The sequence below is a fragment of the Chlorocebus sabaeus genome, chromosome 8, assembly GCF_047675955.1.
Source record: "Chlorocebus sabaeus isolate Y175 chromosome 8, mChlSab1.0.hap1, whole genome shotgun sequence".
NCBI lineage: Eukaryota > Metazoa > Chordata > Mammalia > Primates > Cercopithecidae > Chlorocebus > Chlorocebus sabaeus.
Window position 1 is genome coordinate 113,339,276 of NC_132911.1, and position 18,371 is coordinate 113,357,646.

Below are 18,371 nucleotides of genomic sequence, written 5' to 3' on the forward strand. Positions count from 1 at the left end.
CTGGTTTTGAAATCCCGACCTCAGGTGATCCGCCTGCCTTGGCCTCCCAAAGTGCTGGGATTACAGGTGTGAGCCACTAAGCCCAGCCAAAATACATTATGTAATTTAAAAGTTGGGGGCGGCTGGCAAAATGGCCGAATAGGAACAGCTCCGGTCTGCAGCTCCCAGTGAAATCAACGCAGAAGGTGGGTGATTTCTGCATTTCCAACTGAGGTACCCTGCTCATCTCACTGGGACTGGTTAGACAGCGATGCAGCCCACAGAGGGCAATCTAAAGCAGGGTGGGGCATTGCCTCACCTGGGAAGCACAAGGGGTTGGGGAACTCCCTCCATTAGCTAATGGAAGCTGTGAGGGACTGTGCGGTGAGGACCGGTGCATTGTGGCGCAGATACTACACTTTTCCCATGGTCTTCACAACCCACAGCCTAGGAGATTCCCTTGGATGCCTACATTACCAGGGCCCTAGGTTTCAAGCACAAAACTGGGTGGCTGTTTGGGGGAGACAGCAAGCTAACTGGAGGAGTCATTTTTTCAAACCCAGTGGCTCCTGGAATGCCTGCCAGACAGAAACACCTCCCCTGGAAAGTGGGCTGAAGCCAGGGACCCAAGTGGTCTAGCTCAGCAGATCCCACCGCCATGGAGCCCAGCAAGCTGAGATCCACTGGCTTTAAATTCTCGCTGCCAGCACAGCAGTCTGAAGTCAAGGTAGGATGCTCCAGCTTGGTGAGGGGAGGGGCGTCTGCCCTTACTGAGGCTTGAGTAGGTGGTTTTCTCCACACAGTGTAAACAAAGCCACTGGGAAGTTTGGACTGGGTGGGACTCACCACAGCACCACAGAGCTGCTGTAGCCAGACTGCCTCTCTAGATTCCTCCTCTCTGGAAAGAGTATCTCTGAAAGAAAGGCAGCAGCCCCAGTCAGGGGCTTATAAATGAAACTCCCAACTCCCTGGGACAAAGCACCTGGGGGAAGGGGTGGCTGTGGGCACAGCTTCAGCAGACTTAAACATTCCTGCCTGCTGGCTCTGAAGAGAGCAGTGGATCTCCCAGCACAGCACTCGAGCTCTGCTAAGGGACAGACTGCCTCCTCAAGTGGGTTCCTGACCCCCATACCTCCTGACTGGGAGACACGTCCCAGCAGGGGCCGACAGACACCTCATAAAGGAGAGCTCTGGCTGGCATTTGGCGGGTGCCCCTCTAGGATGAAACTTCCAGGGGAAGAAACAGGTAGCAATCTTTGCTGTTCTGCAGCCTCTGCTGGTGATACCCAGGCAAACAGACTCTGGAGTGGACCTCCAGCAAACTCCAGCAGACCTGCAACAGAGAGGCCTGACTGTTAGAAGAAAAACTAACAGAAAGAAATAGCATCAACATCAACTTAAAGAACATCCACACAAAAACACCATCCAAGGGTCACCAACATCAAAGACCAAAGGTAGATAAATCCACCAAGATGAAGAAAAAATAGTGCAAAAAGGCTGAAAATTCCAAAAACCAGATCGTCTTTTCTTCTCCAAAGGATCACAACTCCTCACCAGCAAGAGAACAAAACTGGATGGAGAATATGTTTGATGAATTGACAGAAATAGCCTTCAGAAGGTTGGTAATGAGAAACTCCTCCGAGCTAAAGGAGTATGTTCTAACCCACTGAAGGAAGCTAAGAACCTTGAAAAAGGGTTAGAGGAATTGCTAACTTGAATAACCAGTTTAGAGAAGAACATGAATGACCCAACGGAGCTGAAAAACACAGTACAAGAACTCTGTGAAGCATAAACAAGTATAAATAGCCAAACTGATATAGCAGAAGAAGAGATATCAGAGATTGAAGATCAACTTAATGAAATAAAGCATGAAGACAAGATTAGAGAAAAAAGAATGAAAAGGAATGAACAACGACTCCAAGAAATATGGTACTATGTGAAAAGATCAAACCTACTTTTGATTGGTGCATCTGAAAGTGATGGAGAGAATGGAACCAAGTTGTAAAGCACTCTTCAGGATATTATCCAGGAGAACTTCCCCAACCTAGCAAGACAGGCCAACATTCAAATTCAAGAAATACAGAGAACACCACAAAGATACTCCTCAAGAAGGGCAACCCCAAGACACATAATCATCAGATTCACCAAGGTTGAAATGAAAAAAAAAAAATGTTAAGGGCAGCCAGAGAGAAATGTCAGGTTACTTACAAAGGGAAACCCATCAGACTAACAGCAGATCTCCCTGCAGAAACCCTACAAGCCAGAAGAGAGTGGGGGTCAATATTCAACATTCTTAAAGAAAAGATTTTTCAACCCAGAATTTCATATCCAGCCAAACTAAGCTTCATAAGCAAAGGATAAATAAAACCATTTACAGACAAGCAAATGCTGACATTCTTGTCACCACCAGGCCTGCCTTACAAGAACTCCTGAAGGAAGCACTAAATATGGAAAGGAAAAACCGGTACCAGTCACTACAAAAACATACCAAATTGTAAAGACCATCAACACTATGAAGAAACTGCATCAACTAATGAGCAAAATAATGCGAGTTCTTAGAGAACTACAAAGAGACTTAGACTCCCACACAATAATAGTGGGAGACTTTTAACACTCCACTCTCAATATTATACAGATCAACGAGGCAGAAAATTAATAAGGATATTCAGGACTTGAACTCAGCTCTGGACCAAGCAGACATAATAGACATCTACAGAACTCTCCACCCCAAATCAACAGAATATACATTCTTCTCAGCACCACATCACACTTATTCTAAAATTGACCATGTAATTGGAAGTAAAACACTCCTCAGCAAATGCAAAATAATGAAAATCATAACAGTCTCTCAGACCACAGTGCAATCGAATTAGATCTCAGGATTAGGAAACTCACTAAAAACTGCACAACTACATGAAAACTGAACAACCTGCTCCTGGATGACTACTGGGTAAGGAAATTAAGGCAGAAATAAATAAGTTCTTTGAAACCAATGAGAACAAAGACACAATGTATCAGAATCTCTGGGACATAGCTAAAACAGTGTGTAGAGGGAAATTTATAGCACTAAATGCCCACAGGAGAAAGCAGGACAGATCTAAAATTGACACCCTAACATCACAATGAAAAGAACCAGAGAAGCAAGACCAAACACATTCAAAAGCTAGGAGAAGGCAAGAAATAACTAGGATCAGAGCAGAACTGAAGTAGATAGAGACAAGAAAAACCCTTCAAAAAAATCAATGAATTCAGGAGCTGGTGTTTTGAAAAGGTTAACAAAATAGGTAGACCTCTAGCCAGTCTAATAAAGAAGAAAAGAGAGAAATCAAATAGACACAATAAAAATGATAAAGGGGGATCACCACTGATCCCACAGAACTACAGACCGTCATCTGAGAATACTATAAACACCTCTACACAAATAAACTAGAAAATCTAGAAGAAATGGATAAATTCCTGGACACATACACCCTCCCAAGACTAAACCAGGAAGAATTCGAATCCCTGAATAGACCAATAGCAAGTTCTGAAATTGAAGCAGTAATTAATAGCCTAAAACTAACAACAAAAAAGCCCAGGACTAGAAGGATTCACAGCTGAATTCTACCAGAGGTACAAAGAGGAGCTGGTACCATTCCTTCTGAAATCATTCCAAACAACAGAAAAAGAGGGACTCCTCCCAACCTCATTTTATGAGGCCAGCATCATCCTGATACCAAAACCTGGCAGAGACACAACCGAAAAAGAAAATTTCGGGCCAAAAGCCCTGATGAACATCAATGCAAAAATCCTTAATAAAATACTGTCAAACCGAATCCAGCAGCACATCGAAAAGCTTATCCACCATGATCAAGTCAGTTTCATCCCTGGGATGCAAGGCTGGTTTAACATATGCAAATCAATAAACGTAATCTACCACATAAACAGAGCCCACAACAAAAACCACATGATTATCTCAACAGACGCAGAAAAGACCTTCGATAAAATTCAACACCCCTTCATGCTAAAATCTCACAACAAACTAGGTATTGATGGAACATATCTCAAAATAATAAGAGCTATTTATGACAAACCCACAGCCAATATCATACTGAATGTGGAAAAGCTGGAAGCATTCCATTTGAAAACCAGCACAAGACAAAGATGCCCTCTCTCATCACTCCTATTCAGCATAGTGTTGGACGTTTTGGCCAGGGAAATCAGGCAAGAGAAAGAAATAAAGTGTATTCAACTAGGAAGAGAGGAAGTCAGATTGTCTCTGTTTGCAGTTGACATGATTGTATATTTAGAAAACCCCATCATCTCAGCCCAAAATCTCCTTAAGCTGATAAGCAACTTCAGCAAAGTCTCAGGATACAAAATCAATGTGCAAAAATCAAAAGCATTCTTATCTAAGGAAAATACTTACTGTCATTATTAAATTAAGTTATCGTGTAGTTGGTTATCATTATTGGAAAGAATATAGCAAATGTAAGTCATTTTAAGGCTGCTGTGCATTTAATTAACTGTAGTCTAGCAACTTGGAATCCGGGTTTTCATTATAAATAGCAGTTGCTTAACTCCAATTTCACAGTATAGCATCAGGATTTTTGTATACAAATATAAATTATTGAGAATTCAACTGGAATAGAAAAAGTATTAGAAATTTCTGGATTGGATTCATAGTCTAATGTCCAGAAGTTGTATGATTAAAAATGACTTAAATATTTTCTTCATAAATTGAGCTATGGACATGGCACCCAAAAGGGAATGGGATTTTCTGCATAATGAAGAACATGTCATTTTGTTATTTGTTATTATTTGTTAAAATACTTTGGTATTTATTTGATTACTTTCACAGTAGTCAGTTGTGATCACTTACGTTGGCTAAGATCTTGGAATACATGTTGTGGGAAAAATCTCTCGCTCGCTCTTTGTCTCTCTGTCTCTGAGTCTCCATTTCTCTTTTCTCTCTCTCTGGCTTTCAGGGTGTGTGTGTGTGTGTGTGTGTGTGTGTATGTGTATGTGTGTGTGTTAAGGAAGATACAGGAAAAAAAGAGTTAGAAATCTGTAGTTGGTTTATTGTATAGAAGCGAGGGTTATGCACGTGTGTTAAGATTTGTGAGAGGCCTTTAAAGAACTTGTGCCAATAAGTGACAATAGTCTTTACAAAACTAAAAAAAAATTAAGGTACTTTAAAAGTAATACATACAAGTCAACCCGTGGTACTTTTTCAATTAAAAAATATGAACACACTCAAATAATTTGAAATGCATTCTGCAGTATATTTACCAATGACCAAAATAAGGACATATTTTAGTTATTTTTTTCTTTAACATTTAGACAAATTAATAAACTTTACATTTTCTGCATGATTTTTAAATGACTTTGAATTTCTTTAATTATTTGAAGTAAATTGCAAAAAATATACCTCATGTTCCAGGCAAAGCTTTGAATTAATCCTTTTTAAAAAACAACAGATGAACCATCATAATATATGGGAAGTAATAGTTTTTCTCTACTCATTGCCTTAAGGTTATCCTGAGACACTTTAATGTTAAAATTAATAAGCCGAGGGAGGAAGCTGAAAACTAACATATTAAATACCTTCTGTATGTCAGGCACTATGCTAGATTTTATCATGCATTATATCTTCAATTCTTTCAGCAACCCTATAAATGCAGTATTCTAGCCACTTTTTCTACCTGAGCAAACTGGCTGGAGTAGGTGTTTTCCAAACTTCAGACTAAGATGGGTCTCAGAGACAGAAGTGTGATAAACATTGCTGAATAACTCAAGCACAACTTTATTACATTTAGATATGGGAAAGTAAGTACAGGAGCAGTGGCTCACGCCTGTAATCTGAGCACTTTGGCAGGCCAAGGTGGGTGGATTATCTGAGGTCAGGAGTTCGAGACCAGCCTGAACAACATGGAAAAACCCCATCTTTACTAAAAATACAAAATTAGCTGGGCATGGTGGTGCATGCCTGTAATCCCAGGTATTTGGGAGGCTGAGGCAGGAGAATCTCTTGAACCCAGGAGGCCGAGGTTGTGGTGAGCCGAGATCACGACATTGCACTCCAGCCTAGGCAACAAGAGTGAAACTCCACCTCAAAAAAAAAAAAAAAAAAAAAAAAAAAAAAGGAAAAGTAACATTTAAAGTAAAAAAAAAAGTAAAAGTAAACTTTAAAAGTCACATCCTTTTAAAGTTTACTTTTCCAGCGTTTACCTCAAGTATATTAGCATTTAGATAAAGCATCACATTTGCACCCCTATGAATTTTATGTTATATCCCATAACTCAAGATTGTTAGGTTAACCTTGAGACCCCACTTCTCACTTTGTCTTATAAGTAGATAAATAATGTACTACCTGATATTGCTGTCTGGGGATGGGGTGCAAGAGCAGTTTCAAATAACGTTTAAAATCATGAAGAAAGACAATTCTTTCTAAGGCAGAGATTCTCAACCTTGATAAATCTTAGAATTACCAGAAGACCTTTAAAAAATACTGATGCAGGGAGCCCACCACGTGATTCTGTCAGAGGTGTTTGAACTAGAGCAACTCCATCTTGAACAGGTAAAATAGGACTGAGACCTATTGGGCTGTATTCCCAGGAGGTTAGACATTTTAAGTCACAAGATGGAGGCTGGCACAAGGTACAGGTCACAAAGACCTTGCTGATTAAACAGGATGCGGTAAAGAAACTGGTCTAAACCCACCAAAACCAAGATGGCCATGAAAGTGACCTCTGGTCATCCTTACTGTTCATTATGTGCTAATTATAATTCATTAGCATGCTAAAACACACTCCTATCAGGGCCATAACAGTTTACGAATGCCATGGCAATATAAGGAAGTCATCCTATATGGTCTAAAAACGGGTAGGAACCCTAAGTTCTGGGAATTGCACACCCCTTTCCCAGAAAACTCATGAATAATCTACCCCTTGTTTAGCATGTAATCAAGAAATAGCCATAAAAATAGCCAATGAGTAGCTCATGCTGCTGCTCTGCCTATGGAGTAGCCATTCCTTTGTTTCTTTACTTCTCTAATAAATTGACTTTCATTTTACTCTATGAATTCGTCTTGAATTCTTTCCTGTGCAAGATCCAAAAACTCTCCCATGGAGTCTGGATCAGGACCCCTTTCCTGTAACATCTTCCAATGTGCAGTTAAGGTTAGGCTGGAAAACATTGCTCTTAGTTTGTCCGTACAGTAATGGCACTCTTCTTATGTAATTGCTTTGCTATTACACCTAAGTGACCTCAAACAAGGTGAGGTTTGGGACATCAGCTAGGTGTGAGGAATTAAGGACAGCACAAGTAAGACAGCTCTCTGTATTATTAGGAATGAGATGACTCTGACAGTAACAGTAACTACCACCATTTCAGGATAGATTTCTGAACTGAAAAAATGTAAGTCTTGCTAGAGATAAAACTGCCTTTAGAGCACTGGACAACAATCTTTCCTCTTTTGCTGAGGTGGGAGTTTAACTGGTACCCACTTAATGCCAAAGAGTATTGGAGCCAATAAGAAAAATAGCTGTATTTAAATCCAGTTTCACCTGCAAGAGTCTCCAAGTTGTAAACTAAACCATTACCTTCATGGTAGCTATTTTTGAAAATGTACACACTTGATAGTTTAGCAATAAATAATACAACACATTTACTTAAGAGCAGATATGGCACTTCAACCCTAACCTGTGAAAACTCCCAACCAGGAGAACATGTATAAACTCTTATATACTACAGATGTATTCAATTTGTACAACCACAAAACAACTAGCATATCACATTCAAATTAATTCAATTTAAAATGATTCTAGATCAAGAGCATTAATTTTCACTTACATTCTAGAGCAAAGCCTGCAGTACAAAATTATTATATAATCTGGAATAAACTCTAAATAGAAACTAATTTAAACTCCTTTGCTCAACTACTGTCTCAACCTGCCAAGTGTAGGAATGGCGGCGTGCTACTCTAGTTAGCAGCTCTCTCCTGGTCAATCAGATCAGAGAGACTCAGAGTGAAGAACCCACAGAAATTAGTACACAGAAATCGTACAGTTTGATAAAAGGAAAACAGCTTTCTACACTAATGACAAATTAGGAATAATTTTATAATACATGATTTATAATTTCTTTGCAGGAATCATAAGTCAGACAATACAAATTCTTTGCTATTTAAATGCTGTCTTGAAAACTTAAATTTTCTCCCGATCATTTGTAACTCCAAAACTAGGCTTATTTGGAATATCAGCAACATTTTACAAAATGTGATTTAGCTAACCACATCTTCCTTAATATTTTTATGACAAATCTTTGACAAGAATATAACCCCTAAGCAAAACAAATATACCTCCCTTACCACAACAAGCAAACTTACGTCTTGGGAAGAAGAAGTGATCAAAAATTACTGGCTCGGCCAAATAGAAAGAACTATATAAGGCTTCAGTTCTGCAGTCAAGGACTGGAGACTTGTTTAAATAAGCCCAAGAGTCAAAGGGCTCTGCCTACTCTTTAAAGGGAAGCCAGAAAGCTCTGCACTAGTGTGTACTGCTTCCGGCCACCTCCCTTTGTTCTAAGTAGAATGCTAATGCTAAAATTGCAGTTTGCATTCCTGCTTACTCAGGGAACACTGATGCAGTCTGACAAAGCTTCCAGCTTAAATATCCTGATGGAGGGAAAAAAGTCCCAGAAGATAGTATTTCCCTTGTGCGCTAGTAAAACAAACAACACGAAGAATGCGTAAATTTGAGCAGCTACAAGTTCGTGGTCACATTAATGTTACCTGATCTCATTTGTAACATATATTAGAGACACTAGGAAAAGAAATGTTTCACTTCTTGTGAATGTCCATTAAGGAAGTCAAGAGTGTGTGTCTGAATGTTTTCACCTCTTACTTCTTGGCGTGCAAAATTTTAATTAAAATACATAAAAGCAGTTAGTATAAAAGGAGAAAGAAATTACTTAGGGCAGTGAAATATAGATTAAGCTTAGTATAATAGGATGATAAATAATGTGAAAAAGTTAAGGACATACAGAGTAAAAGAAAACTTAGCAGTGCAGTTTATTCATGTGTTAACATGATATATTTTAAAGTATAGGGAAAATTTAATTTCAAATTATGTTTAATATTGTTTTTCATTGTACAGAGGGAATGAAAAGCAGGGATTGCTATGTAATCTCAAATTTTTAAGAAGAAATTTAAGGTGTTTTATGTGATATCTCATCCCTTCTCCTAGGGCCTTTATAAATTATGAAGTTTATTTTCTTCTTTTTATATACAATAGTTGGATAACAATACACATAATTCAATAACTGGGAAAAAACTATTTTGGAGCAAGCAATCATTTAATTTACAAGCCTCCAGATATTTACTGATATATACAGGACTGGAAAGCATATCAATAATATGTCAGTCACTTCATCATATGGTTTGGCTGTGTCCCCACCCAAATCTCATCTTGAATTGTAGTTCCCATAAACCACACATGTCATGGGAGGGGCCTGGTGGGAGGTAATTGAATCATGGTGTCTGTTACCTCCATGCTGTTCCTGTGATACTGAGTGAGTTCTCATGAAATCTGATGGTTTTATAAGGGGCTTTTCCTCTTTTTGCTTGGCACTTCTTCTTACTGCTGCTATGTGAAGAAGGACATGCTTACTTCCCCTTCCACCATGATTGTAAGTTTCCTGAGGTTTCCCAAGTCATCTGAAACTGTGAGTCAATTAAACCTTTTTCCTTTATAAATTACCTAGTGTCAGGTATGTCTTTATTAGCAGCATGAGAATGGACTAATACAGTAAATTGGTACCAGGAGTGGGGTGCTGCTATGAGGATACCTGAAAATGTGAAAGTAACTTTGGAAATTGGTAGCAGGCAGAGGTTAAAACAGTTTGGAGGACTTAAAAGAAGACAAGAAAATGTGGGAAAGTTTTAAACTTCCTAGAGACTTGGAGGATTCAGAAGACAGGAAGATGTGGGAAAGTTTGCAGCTTCCTAGAGACTTGTTGAATGGCTTTGGCCAAAATACTGATAATGATATAGACAATTAAGTACAGGCTGAGGTGGTTTCAGATGGAGATGAGAAACTTGTTGGGGCCTAGAATAAAGGTCACTCTTCCTATGTTTTAGCGAAGAGACTGGTGGGATTTTTGTCCCTGCCCTAGAGATCTGTGAAACTTTGTACTTGAGAGTGATGATTTAGGGTATCTGGTGGAAGAAATTTCTAAGTGGCAAAGCATTCAAGAGGAAGCAGAGCATAAAAGTTTGGAAAATTTGCAGCCTGATGATGCAATAGAAAAGAAAAACTCATTTTCTGGGGAGATATTCAAGCCAGCTGCAGAAATTTGCACAAGTAACAAGGAGTCCAATGTTAATCACCAAGACAATGGGGAAAATGTCTCCAGGGCATGTCAGAGATCTTTGCAGCAGTCCCTCCCATCACAGAACCAGAGACCTAGTAGGAAAAAATGGTTTCGTGGGCCAGGCCCAGGGCCCCCCTGCTGTGTTCAGCCTCAGGACATGGTGTCCTGCATCCCAGCTGTTCTACCCATGGCTAAAAGGGGTCAAGGCACAGCTCTGGGCATGACTTCAGAAGGTGCAAGCCCCAAGCCTTGGTAGTTTCCATATGGTGTTGAGCCCGTGGGTGCACAGAAGTCAAGAACTGAAGTTTGGGAACCTCCACATAGATTTCAGAGGATGTATGGAGGTTTGCTGCTGGGGTGGAACATTCATGGAAAACCTCTGTTAGGGCAGTGTGGAAGGAAAATGTGGGGTTGGGGACACTGCCTAGTAGGACTGTGAGAAGAGGGCCACTGTCCTCCAGATCACAGAATGGTAGATCCACTGACAGCTTGTACTGTGTGCCTGGAAAAGCCAAAGACAACACCAGGCTGTGAAAGCAGCCAGGAGCTGGGCTGTCTCATGCAAAGCCACAGGGGCAGAGCTGCCCAAGGTCATGGGAGCTCACCTCTTGCATCAACATGACCTGGATGTGAGACATGAAGTCAAAGGAGAGCATTTTGGAACTTTAAGGTTTAATGACTGCCATATTGGATTTTGAACTTGGATGGGACCTGTAACCCCTTTGTTTTTGCCAATTTCTCACGTTTGGAATGAGTCTATTTGTCCAATGTCTGTACCCCCATTGTATCTGGGAAATAACTATCTTGCTTTTAATTTTGCAGACTCATAGGCAGAAGGGACTTGCTTTGTTTCAGATGAGACTTTGGACTTGGACTTTTGGGTTAATGCTGGAATGAGTTAAGACTTTGGGGGACTATTGGAAAGTCATGATTGTGATTTGAAATGTGAGGACATGAGATTCGGGAGGGGTCAGGGGAAGAATGATAGGGTTTGGGTCTGTGTCAACTGCTCATATCCTATCTTAAATTGTAGTTCCCATAATCTCAACATATCATGGGAGTTATCGAGTAGGAGATAATTTAATCGTGGGGGCAGTTACCTCCATACCGTTCTCATGATAGTGAGTGTGTTCTCACAAGATCTGATGGTTTTATAAGGAACTTTCCCCCCTTTTGCTTTGCCCTTCTCCTTACTGCCACCATGTGAAGAAGGATATGTTTGTCTCCTCTTCCACTATGATTATAAGTTTCCTGATGCTTCCCCAGCCATGCAGAATTGTGAGTCAGTTAAACCTCTTTCCTTTATAAATTACCCAGTTTCAGACATGTCTTCATTACTACTGGGAGAATAAACCAATACACTTCACCTAATGCATAACTTTATTATTAATTCAGCAAGGAAAATCAGGTTGTCTTTGGTGTTTTCCAACAAGGAAAATAAGTGTTTAGGTATTGTCAGTATGTGGAATGTTTTCAGAACTATTGGGCTTAGTTAACTTTCATTTTTAAGTTTCAAGCTGGATGTCCAGATGCAAATTTAAGAATGGTAAGAATTTTATGTGATTAACACAGCAAAGCTACTAAATCTATTCTTTTTGTACTTCTTTATGAAAAGTGATCATAAGTGAGTTAAATTCAAGATGATTGATAAGTTTTCTGGACAAACTTCAGTAATGATTAGTGGTGACAGCTAAATAATAGATGCTGGATTTAAAAGTTTTGATTTCAAAAATGTGACATAAAGATAGGAAATATCAGACTGGGAAATACTGTGAGGAAATTATATACTGGGCTTATTAAACATCTGTACATAAGTTTAATATTATTGTATAAAACATTATCAATCTCGCTCAGGGTGTTTGATATTGGTCTTGTTGGAAACTAAAAAATAAGCCTCTGTCTGGAACATTGTTTCAAAAGTCTTTGGCTAAACCTCATGCCACAGCTATTTCACTTCAAAAAGAAGTAGAGGAGAACACTCTACTTGTGGAGTCCCTACAAAACCTTTCCAACTTAGGGCACAGGGTAGAGAGGACTATCTATTCTTTTCCCACTCTGTCTTTTCTTCCTCTGCTTTCTACATAAACCCAAAGGATGGCTCTGGTTCTGGGATTTTATGCTTTTTCCCATGAATAAAGTTTCCTTTTGCTATTATAAAGAGGGACGAAAGTGACTTCTTTACTGTTAATTAGAAAAGCAAGGTTGCTTAGGTAACAGATCTTCCTTAAAAAGATCAAGGGAAAGATTCCTAAAGGGCTAGAATTTACATGATGGCATGAAAATTATAAAAGCTCTTAAATGCTCAAGGATAGGTTGGAGTTTTGGCATAGTAATAGTTAAAAACTCAGAATTAGACAGGCTGAGTTTTATTCTGAATTGCCAATTACTGACTGGGTTACTTAAGACAGTCTCTTAATTTTCCTCATTTGTAATAAGGAAATTGTAATAATTGTAGTGACCAATAAGTGAAGGGCATGTGTAAAACACTGAAAAAATACCTAACATTTAATACACCTAAAACATGTTAGACTTATTTTTGCTTTTCATAATTTAATGCATGGAGGAAAACAGATAAATGTATATCAATTTCCATAACATTATAATTAGACAATGCATACTCCTTCTTAAGTGGGTAGCTGTAAATCAACACCATCTGATTGGTGCCACCAATTGTAGCTCTTTTTGCACGTATTCATTCACTAATGTTCTAAAGCATTTAACAAATACTTTTTGTGCACTCACTATGAGTTAGGAACTGTGTTACATACTTGAGATAAATCTATAAAAAATCAAACAGGTCCAGTCCCTCAATGATCTTAAATTCTAGTAATATACACTGCTTTGTGTTGTTATTATTTTATTTTTTATGCAAATGCAGTAATTATTATATTTAAGGTTTCTCAGGGGCAAAGGCCATGTATAAAAATTCTTCATAATCCTCCAAATTATATGCATTAAGTATTTCTTGACAATTTGTTGTGGATAATAAGTATTCTGCAAACATATAAATGGTAATGGAAACAATGGCTCATTATTTGAAGAGACATAATTTTTCTTATTTAAAATTATATGAAAAATGCCCAAACTATCTACTGTAATAAAAGTCAGAGAGAAAGCAATACTATGGGACTAAAAATTACAAACTGAGGAGTTTTTAGAAAACAAATAGAAATTGACAACTATTAAATATTATTAATTTAATGAATAAAGAAATTGTAGGAGTTAAGTGATAAAAATTTCCAAGCTGTACTTCAAATAGGGTAAGAACAAATATTTGTCAATTCGTCCTACAAGCACATCACTCAAATATACAAACTAGTAATGTCTGCAAATTCTCTTTGCATGCTGATTATAAAACTGAAGAATAGATAATTTTTAAAGACAGTATTTGTATTCCTGTAAGTCATTAACTGGAAGAAATGCCATTTTTTTTCTTTCTGTACCTAATTCTGTAGTGAGGTCACTGAGGAAGAGCCCGTTTCAGCACCATGGACAAAGCACCCCCGACAACCTTACTCTTGGGAGTTACAGGAAATGTTCACCTTTGATTAAAATTTAAAAATAACTTTATTACAGCCACCTTCCATTTTAATATGTTTTAAGAACCAAATGGATACTAAAGAATGTTCATATAGGTAATATAAAGTTTACACTTTCAAACCCCTTCTCTCACAGAAAAACATAATGGCCCTTTAAAAGACATACATCACATACATCAATGTGATGAATGCATTTAAGTGTCATCAGGTTTAATGGCTCCTACTCACTTAGACTATCATTCCATACCATTTAAAGTTAATTTGGTGTGTATTAATGGTACAAAATTGATGAAATTATGAATTGAGTTTCTCCAGGTACAGGTTAAATCAAGAAAGAAGGAAGAGAACCGGTTAATATTACCTTCCACCCATTCTTCATTTATGCTACAAAAGATGTCAGCTCTGTCCTTGGGAAGAAAACTCTCACAGTTAGTAAGTTGAACCTAAATTGATTTTTAAGGTTTTAAGTCAGGAAACTGTCTTTAGTTGGGTCATCAAAAGTTCACAGTTTTCTTTAGGGAATAAGAAAATAAGTACTCTTCTGAGATTAAATTCATATTTAATTCCTTCTTTTCAGAGAAATATATAATTTCTTAATTCTTTCTCTTTCTGTATTCTACTTGCATATCTTTACTTAGAAGGTCATTCAGAATATTCTTATTTTGTAATCTCTCACATCCCACCATTTTCAAATAAAATAAAGATGTTTGGTTAATTTAAAAGCTGAATTAAATATTATGATAATAAATACCATTACTATTAATGCAAAAAACTGAATAATCTAAGGTTCTGATCCCAAGAACATTTGATACGGTAAATCTTCAGTTCACAGTTTAAAGAAGACTGAACTCTAATTTTGAACTATGACTTACAAAAATAATAAGAAATAGAAAAATATTCACTTTATGTTTTATGTAAGAAGCAAAAGAAAAGTATAAACTCACTACTTGTTACAGTTCATTTAATACTGATGAATAAGAGAACACATAACTGTCTAGTGACTCTTTTGCTTCTCAGTCAAGTAAAAATTATTTCCAAACTAAAAAGGAAAAAATAAAACTTGGCAAAAGAGAATAAAGCTCAGGTCAAGTCATGTCACTAGCTTCTCTTAAGACATTTAACAAGTTATGAACTGGGCTTTACAATTCCATCTCATACAAATGGAATTATGGTACCACTGTTAATGTCTATGAAGAACCCTGAACATTAGATTCTAAGTTATTGGAAATATAGAAGCCAAGCATATAGTTCTGATTTTCAAAAACCAGAGAGAAGGGAAAGCCAGTAAAACCTGATTGATGAGACTGAAATGAAACATTGGACAATATTTTGGCACAAGTTAATAAAATGTTGGTTTCTGGGTGCTTAGAAAAGAAAAAAGTGACAGAGATCATCCTCAGCTTCTAAGAATTACTTGGACCAAGTCTAGATTTTTTTTTTCTTATTATAGATAGGATTGGAATTGGCAGAGCATATGGACTCTGATGAGGCTTCTGGCAAAGTGTCACATGGAATTATTATACAGAATGTTTGGTTGGGTGACAGTAGAGATACAGTAGAGGTAATTTGGTGAGTTCATATCTACTTTCAATGTAAAGATAAATGGATCTTCCCAATAATTAAATGGATTGTTCTAACACTAGAAGTACTAATTCTAACTATATTTTGACAATTCACAAGACCATATAGGAAAAATAATCTAGAGGTAAATTTTTAATTTAATATTTTCTCTGCTTACCCTATATAGCTAGGCTTTCCCTCATCATCAGGCCCTGGAGCACCTCCCAAGGTTGTGTCATTGTACAGTGTTTCCTGATACGTTAGGTGGTACACAGATAATTTTAGGTGGTTCATGGATGTCTTTTGTAAAGCTGTAATATGTATTTATTTGTACACATTAGGAGAAATGTAACTAACATATGAAACATGGTATTTCATAGGTAGGCATTATTCCTTTGATAAAGTCCAAGTAAAAAATAATATGTTAATTTAAGTAAGAATAAGTAAATAGTGGTATGATTCATATTCAGAGATGATAAAAATTGTGAAGTATACTAGAAAAACTGAAGTTCTGGAAATACTGCCTTCTCCCATGCAAAAGAATATTTCTTTTGTCAGAAGTATGTACACAGGAACCTTTCTTTCCTTTGCCAGCATCTGCTGTCAGTCTACAAGACCACGGAAGCTTTAGTTCCCTGCTTCCTTTGGGGATACATTTAGATATTCTGGGACTTCTGCCATTGGTGGCCAACTCCAAAGAAAAAACACCCTAATGTTGGTGACAGTGGCTCTGAACATCCACAAAAGACTGTTCAGATATTTAAAATAACTTAATTTACTTTCATAATTTCTCTCAATGAGAGATCTTTATGAACATCAGTTTTGTTCTTTTTTTTCTATCCTATCCGCTTTATCATGTCTGCTTGGTCATATCGCTGGGTTCTGTCACCTGAACCGCAGAAAACATCCTGCTAAGAAGAAGAGAAAAGACCAACTGTAGACTCAAAACCTCAGTATTTTTTTAAAAAAAAGAGAGAGAAGAAAAGAAAAACACCAGCTGTTATTTTCGCACAAGTACTATTTAAATAAAACACTTTCTCTTTGTTTTCCAAAATTTTAAATAAACAGAAATTAACTAAACTGAAATTAATATCTATTGCCAAGATGCTATTTGATACTCTAACATGATTAGTTACATCTTCATGGTATGTATGGTCTTTTAAATATCAATAAAGTTATGTGCAGGTGTTAGTTTGTAGCACAAGCATTTTAAGTTTGTATAGACTCACAGGAAGTTTGTAAAGATAGTAGAGAGAGATCCTATGCACCCCTCACCCAGTTTTCCCCAATGGTTATATCATATACCTACAGTATCATATCAAAGTCAGGAAATTGACATTGGTGTAATGTCTGTTTACAGCTCTATGATTTTTTTCTTTTCTTTAATTAATTAATTTATTTTTGATACAAGGTCTTGCTCTGTTACCTAGGCTGGAGTGCAGTGGTGCTATCACAGCTCCCTGCACCCTGGGCTCCAGCAATCCTCCTGCTGCATCCTCCTGGGTAGCTGGAACTACAGGCACCTACTGCCATATCCACCTACTTTTTTTATATTTTGTATTTTTAGTGGAGATGGGGTCCCACCATGTTGCCCAGGCTGGTCTCAAACTACTGGACTCAAGTAACCCATCCTTCTCAGCCTCCCAAAGTTCTGGGATTACAGGCGCGAGCCACCACGCCAGGCCTGATATTTTATCTTATATGTAGACTTGTGTAACCACAATAATCAAGATACATAGCTATGCCATCCTCACAAAGATCTCCTTCATGCTACCCTTTTAGTGTCACACTCTTCTCACCCTCATCCCGTCTCCAAACCTTGTCAACCACTAGTTTGCAGTATTACTCTTTTGAACTTATCTTCTACCTACTCTTACTACAATATGACAAAAAAAAAAAAAAAAAAAAAAAGACTATTAGGAGACAGCTGGTTCTAAGTGCGCCACTGGCTAAATTGCTCATTTACTCTCTGCAAGGCTCAGTAGATCATTTGTAAAAATAAAGTTTTGGACTCATTTTTTGTTTTTTGTTCAGTGCATCAACATTTAAGAATGCATACAATTATTTAGTTTCAATTATGAGATCACTGTAAAGACTATTAAATACAAACCAAGTGAATAAAGTATTATTTAAATACGTACAGATCATTATGAATTGAACAGTGTACTTTAAATATATTCTGCATTAAAATAGTGCTATTGTAAAATAAAGTAAGTGACCAAAATCTGCTCTATGATAATACATTGCTGCTCTAAAATCTGAAGCATATAAAAAAAAAATGATTTCACTTGGGCTCATCTCTAAGAGACAGGTGCTACTGCTCTCCCAAATGTACAAGTGGAGAAAACTTGGTGTAAAGAATACCTGACTCCTTTTGCCCCAAGGGCACCCTGTGGGGAAGAAAAGGCAAACATTCCTAAAATGTGCCTATTGAAGAATCTGATCTGGCAGAAACTTTAAGTTGAATATTCTGATCTGTAGGGTTGAAATGTGGCCCTTTCCCGAGAAGAGATATCCAGATGTCACAGCTGCCCTTTGCGTCTGCTGCACAGGCTCTGGGATCAAGGCCAGAGGACCTAAGAGGAACCTAGCAGTGGAGTCTCGTTTTCCTTGATAGCACTACCTGCCGGACACGGGGGAAGATAAAAGCAACAATTTTCTGCAGTAGCTTCTTTCATTTAAAAAGATTCTTTCAGAATCTTTTTCCACATACTAAATTAAGCTTACAGGTCTCTTTTACTGTAGAATTTACCTCTATTTTAAATCCAAACCTGTTGATACCACCCACCATGAGGAGGTTTTGAGCTCATCAATGCAGCCCTTCGAGAACACATTAATGGAAAATAGATCATCCTTTCTCACCTGGAATAGTCTTTACGAAAGTTTCTCCAGGAAGCAGAAACTTGAAAAGTGTCCTCTGGGGACTTGGGACTGTCTCCC

The 18,371-nt window shown here is 37.7% G+C and overlaps 1 protein-coding gene across 4 annotated transcripts in view; it reads right to left on the minus strand.

Annotated features, from left to right (window-relative positions):
• Positions 1-18,371, minus strand: part of SYBU (syntabulin) — a 115,511-nt gene that overhangs the window by 96,254 nt on the left and 886 nt on the right. The window lies entirely within an intron of this gene.